General features: G+C 45.8%; 1 protein-coding gene across 4 annotated transcripts in view; it reads right to left on the reverse strand.

Moving 5' to 3' along the window:
- Positions 1 to 5,008, reverse strand: part of CCSER2 (coiled-coil serine rich protein 2) — a 67,037-nt gene extending 62,029 nt beyond the window's left edge. For all 4 annotated transcript variants that reach the window (XM_072339721.1, XM_072339724.1, XM_072339723.1 and 1 more), the window contains exons 1-2: positions 4,885 to 5,008; positions 4,202 to 4,441 (exon numbers count right to left, since the gene is read on the reverse strand). The gene's annotated coding sequence lies outside the window, so the exon portion shown is untranslated. The remainder of the gene's footprint in view (positions 1 to 4,201; positions 4,442 to 4,884) is intronic.
- Positions 5,009 to 6,077: the final 1,069 nt, after the last annotated feature.

The raw sequence follows: 6,077 nt of genomic DNA on the forward strand, positions 1-6,077 counted from the left end.
TATATGGACTCACTGGACCTGAGATAAGCCTGAAGAGGTTCAGGGATGAAAAGTGAACAAGACTACTCAAGGTAAAACAGCAGGCAGGTAGAGGAAAATGCTATGAGCTTCTTTTCTTCTAACTGCCAGTGCTATTTGAAACTAATTCAGTTTTTGTTGGAATTCTATGGCCTCGAGAAAAGAAAGTACCAAACTACAGCTAGAGATATTTAAAGATAGATATCTATTCTTCAGTCCAACACTAGTGGATTTAAAAAACAAACAAACAAACAAAACAACAATATTAGAAAACAGAACACAGATGAAATCTTTAAAGCTTCTCTCATGAAAGAAAACCAGCTTGGAATAGTAAACAAATCCCTGTATTTCTCTGTGTTGGGATCCCAACAATTCAGATGTCTGTATTCAGTTCTCCATAGCTCATCCATCCAGTTCCAGCAGTTAAACTGATTTTAAAGACAATGAATAAGAAAACACTGTCTCTCATGTCAGTCTTAAAACAATGCACCAGGAAAAAGAAGAGCTGGGCAAGTATACAATGAAAAGCATACAATACGACTTCAAATAATTCCAGCTCATGGGATTTCTTGAATTTGATCCATCTAGTTTTAGAACTCTCAGCAGATCTCTCCTCTGCAATCCTGTCCAACCTGTTCCTTCTAACTTTTCCTGTCTATGACTGCCTTATGAGTTCCAGAGCACTGCTGCTAACTCTTGGAAAGAGAACTTGAACATTTTACTTCTCACATAGGAGAATACTGCAGGAGGGTTATATTTGTCTTTCCTTTAAGGGATCTTATTTTTGTGTCTTCACAAGAAGTAGCCCCTCTTCCAAGGCAGGGAGTCCTAAAAGGTCATCAGTCCTCCATCTTTTTACACTTCTCCCACCAAAATACTTCCCCTGAAAATCTTCAGCTTCAGTTAACCTGTGTTAACACACAAGTTGTGCAGTGGGGGTTATAACTACCCTGACTGTTATCCAGGTTATTTGGAACAACAGGAGCCCTCATACATACTCCAGTTCAACACAATTGTAAATACCCTGCATTGCAAGAACTGGCCACTGATTTCTGCCCCATTACCAAACAAACCAGTTAATAGGATTGTTTTCTATGTTCTTTCAAGAATATACTAGACAGCTTGCATTCTCTGATATCCAATTTGACTTCTCCTCAAAATCCATCCTTAATCAAAACTAGTGCAGCCACATACCAGCACATCATAATTTTCAGTTGAAACTTATTTCTAAACCACAGTCATTCTCAAAGTGCCACCGGAATTTCACCTCATTAGTGCTGAGCAGTTAGAGCTTCTGTCTACAACATGATTGCTACAAATCAGCTCCCCACCTCAAAACCAAAATCTAAAAGAATATTCCAGAACAAACAACTTGGCAAATCTGCTAAAGAATTAGAGAACAACATTTTTAACCGCAGGCTAACAGCCTTCTCTAAGTGTTTTAACATTTTCTTTCTGATTTTACAATACACAGATTGGAATGTACCCATCAAGGTCAGCTTTTAAACACATAGAAGCTGCAGATACTTGTTATACTTCCATCCAACCAGAACCAAAGAGTAAAACTGTTTCTTTAACAAACTGAACTAAGTAGACACATGGAACATAAGTAACTGAACATGAGTAGTGACAGCTTGTCCACAGCAGCCATTTCTCCTATATAAGCTTACTAATTTACACAGAGGTGGTCACCTGTATTCACATTTTACTTGAATTTATAGGGTGTGGGGACACACGATTAGTTTTGCTTACTCAACATCACAATTTATCTGTGGTAAAGTGCTATTTGCATACAAAACTATCGCAGAGCACATTCACAACTGCAAGATTCACATGGAAATTGAGGCATTCTGTTTCGTGTTTTTTATTATTATCATCATCAGCTGTTTCCTGATGACAAAGCTATACAGGGTGAAGGATTCTGGTCCTTCCCTCACATCTCCTAACAACAGTACCTTTGGCCTCCCAAGCTTATACCTATGCAAATTTACCTTGGTGAGATGCATGTTAGCTGGAAGCAAGAGCTCAACTCATCAAAAATACTGATTAGCAAGCCTATGTAATTGTATTACTACGTAAAGTCTAGTTTTTCTTACATGTATTTCTATCATTAATGTGATTCACAAACTGAAACCAAGTATCACACAAATCCATAGTCTACTGTGAATCTATCTATACAGAGCCCAAACCACACATGGTATTTCCGAGCCAAGAGAACTCAGGATATTCAGGACATACTCCCATTATGTTCAGCTTAACTGATGCTGAGTGTGCCACAAGCCATCTGGGCCAACGAAGCCTAAAACACAGGAGTTCTTTTGCAAGTCTGAAATTGTCTGCAATTTAAGGGCTCTTCCAGACCCCAAACTTGTTCAACCACCACATTAAAGTTAAATCTTACCAGCTGTTTTCCTCTAGCTAGAAAACTAAGGCACTCCAAGCAGAGCAAACACTGCCAACAGTAGCCATACCTCCTCTTCAATCAAAGCCATTAAAATGCACTCTGCAGAACACTACCTCAAATCATCCTGGACTAAGAGCTCATGAAAATCCCAACAAACTGTGCTGTGAAAAAGGCATTTCACTGAGAACTTGTGTTACCAGTTCCCCATATCACCAGAGAAACACAGCCCCCAGCCCCAGGATTCTTGTCTCACTATACAATACTGTCAATAGAAGCGTTCCAGCTGAATCCTCCCCTTTAGAACAGAGGGAAAATAGCTAGAAAGTAAAATTCAGCTCTGTGAATCAAGCTGCTTTAAACTAAGAATGGAAGGCACTGAGCATCCTCAAAACTGCATTTAACTTGACAGAAGTTCCAAGGTGTGATTCAATACATGTTCCAGAGGTAGGAAGAAATACAGAGACCTACACTTATTAGCTTGGCCTCACCTTTGGAATAATTACTTTAACGCTGTTCTGATTTTATTTTAACATACACACATTATTTTAACATCCGCACATTCAGTCATACAAAGATTTACATAAGCCTCTGTATTGCTTCCATTGAATCACAATACAGGATTTTAAACCTAATTATCAAAACCACCATTAGTATTTTCATCTTGTTAGCATCCTTGTTGGCAAAGAATTTAATCCTGCTTGAAAGCTTCTAATTAAGGCGACGGCAGTTTGCAATTCACAACAGTGGCAAAAAGGAAACACCACAACCACAGCTGTAACCTTTCACTCCCTCTTGTCTCCTCCATTTCCACAGACCTACATTCTTTAACAACTGCAGACAAGCAATGTTCTTTTGAAGACCGAAGGTGTGATTGGCTTTATGTAGAGAAATGCCTGCGCCAGCTCTTCTTTACAACTGGTTTACTCCAAATAACCGATCCATCTTAAAGGATGATCAGGTCCCAAACTAATAGGTTTTACTCCAGCAAGCTTTTACACCAGCAGTTCCATTAAACAGGATTACTTATTAGTACAACACCGTGTTAATTGAGATCACTGTGTTAATTGTGGTCATTACCATTCATGTTTCATATAGTCATACATGTTAATTATTAAATTCAGAAACACGAGGGGTCATAATGCAGAAAAAGTAACCGTAGAAACCTCCAAAACCCCAAATATTCCTACTTTTTAAAGCAGTCTTATGATTAAAGACACCACTCAGCCATTTCTGGAGCACAGACATAGAGATTGCTATTCTGAAAGGTGTTGGCTGTGAGCAAAGATTGAACTTACATTTTAGCCACTGCAAGCTGTATGCTGACATAGATCCCAGCTTACCATCTGCTTGGTGACACCTCTTCAGCTTGGAAGTATTAAATTCTAGATGGGCCCACAGCGTTAAGGGGTATGCAAGCCAATAAATGCTTGAGACACTGTCAGTTTCATTCAGTATGACTAAACAGGATTAAACACTCACTGCGTCACACTGACATGATGAAGCATTTCCAACTTCTAACCCCTACAGAAAACACATTTTCCAAGTTTCAAGAAATTCCTCTAGTGCTCCCCATTATAAAAGCACAACAAAGGGGACCTCGGATGCCATCTCCATCTGTTTCCAACACCGTGATAACGACAGAACTTCCTGTTCTGCACCAAATCAAGGCTCGAGGCCCACGTACAACAGAAACAAACCTGCTGAGAGCGGGAAGCACCACCCCTACCCACGCTGTACCAATTACTCCCCACACCGGCATAACGCAGCTCCCGTCCTTACCTCAAACCGCTGTATGGCCTGGATCGCGCTACAGCACCGAGCTCCCCCGCACTCCGCGCGGTGCAGCCGATGTCGAGCAGGCCGATGTGCTGCGAGCTGAGGGCTGCGGCTGCCGACGGCTCATGGCGTGTCAAAGTGCAGGCAGCGGCACGGTGCGCGTGATGCAAGCAAAGCTGTGTCACCGTGCAACACGCCTAACGTGCGCTGGACGGTGCAAGGGAAATCTGAGCCGCGGTAGAGCTGAAATACATCACAGAGAAGAACATCTCAGCGTTGCTTTTAATTGCTGTCTTCAAACAGCCGTACGCCGGTTCTAAAGCCGCTTTTCGGCGCTCTGCGCTAGCAGGGCCCTCAGCAGCGCTTTCCTCACAGCCCGCAGGTACGTCCGACTACAGCCGACAGCGCGGGCCGAACGAGGCCGGCCGGCAGGCCTGTCTTCCTACCTGCCGCCCGCACAGCCCCGCGTGAACCTGGGACACCCTCCGGCACGCAGCGTCCCCGAGGGTGCGGCTGAGCCCGCAAGGAAAGCCCTCACCGCCCCTCCCTGCCTCCGGCCGCACGGCCTGCGGGGCCGGAGATGCCGGCGATGCCGCAGCCCCCTCCTGCCGCCACCCGCCGCCGCCAGCTGAGGGACGCCGAGGGACGCTCAGCAGCGCAACGCTACGGACGGCCACGGCACTCACCGCCGTGCCGGGCGCAAGCCGGAGCCGCCCCCTCCTCGATCCGAGCCGAGCCGTGCCGCGCCTCGCACTCAGGTAGCGGCCGCCGAACGCCCCGCCCCGCCCGGCGGGCCCGCGGAGGGAGGGCCGGAGCGCTCAGCCCCACCGCGCATGCCCGCCGCCTCCCTTCCGCGTCCCCCGGCCCACCCCGGCGTCACGGCGGGCGGTGCGCGCCCAGCCCTCGAGCCCCGCCCCGCGCCTGTTGTCGGGCGGCGGTGTGCGCGGAGCCGTGATGTGCGCTTCGCTCTGCCCCGTAACGGGCCCATCAGCCAGGTAGAACAGCAGGCTGCATGTTAGAGCGCAGGCAGATAGGCCTGCAGGTAGCCCAGCTTTGACGGAGGCATGTAGATCCTTCGCTGCCCGTGCCTTTGTTTGGGGCGTGTGTTTCTGCTTCTCTCCTGCTTGGAGATCTTCATTTCAGCATCTGCATTTCTGTGCTTGAGCTTCAGATTTTTCAAAGTTAGATTTTTCTGTTTTGACTGGAATTTAGCATAGTTTCTTAACCCTGCCTGCTTTGTAGCCCTGCCAGAAGAGGAGGAACATGCAGTAGCTTCAAGCTATACTCCTGTGGAAGAAAAAAAGCCCTGTTGCTGATAAGCATCACTTGCTACAGCCGCCTACTTAGCAGTCAGGCATGCTGCCAGGGTGAGCCTTCCTGGCAGTGTCAGCCCAGCTCCACCAGCAGCACCTTTGCACCCATGGGCTGTGAGAACCCTGATACATCTGCCCCATAGGCAGAATAAAGGCCTTCTTTAAAATAGGGAGCAACAGCCAAAGCCTTTGTACGTCTTTGCGCCTGAACTTGAATGTACCCGTCGCATTAATGGATTTATTCTTAGAATAACTTGAAGCATAATTGTTCCCCTATGGTACAGGAAGAAAGAAAAAAAGAAAAGTCATAAGTGGAGAGATTAAATCTCTTGCGCAAAGCTAAAGAGATAGCAAAGCCAGGAAATGAGCTCAGATTTCCTGAGTCAGGCGGCCTTGCTTTAACCGCACAGTCATCCTCTTTCAGTCATTCTCAGCTTCTGAGCACTAACATAAACATCAACAGCATTAGCACAGATTTGACTTGTTCCTGCTTTGTACGGAATGACTTCCCCGTTCCCACTGAAATTACCTCCAACTTCTCAATTTCCTTCCCCAAATTAAGATAA

The sequence above is a fragment of the Excalfactoria chinensis genome, chromosome 6 (assembly GCF_039878825.1).
Source record: "Excalfactoria chinensis isolate bCotChi1 chromosome 6, bCotChi1.hap2, whole genome shotgun sequence".
Lineage (NCBI taxonomy): Eukaryota > Metazoa > Chordata > Aves > Galliformes > Phasianidae > Excalfactoria > Excalfactoria chinensis.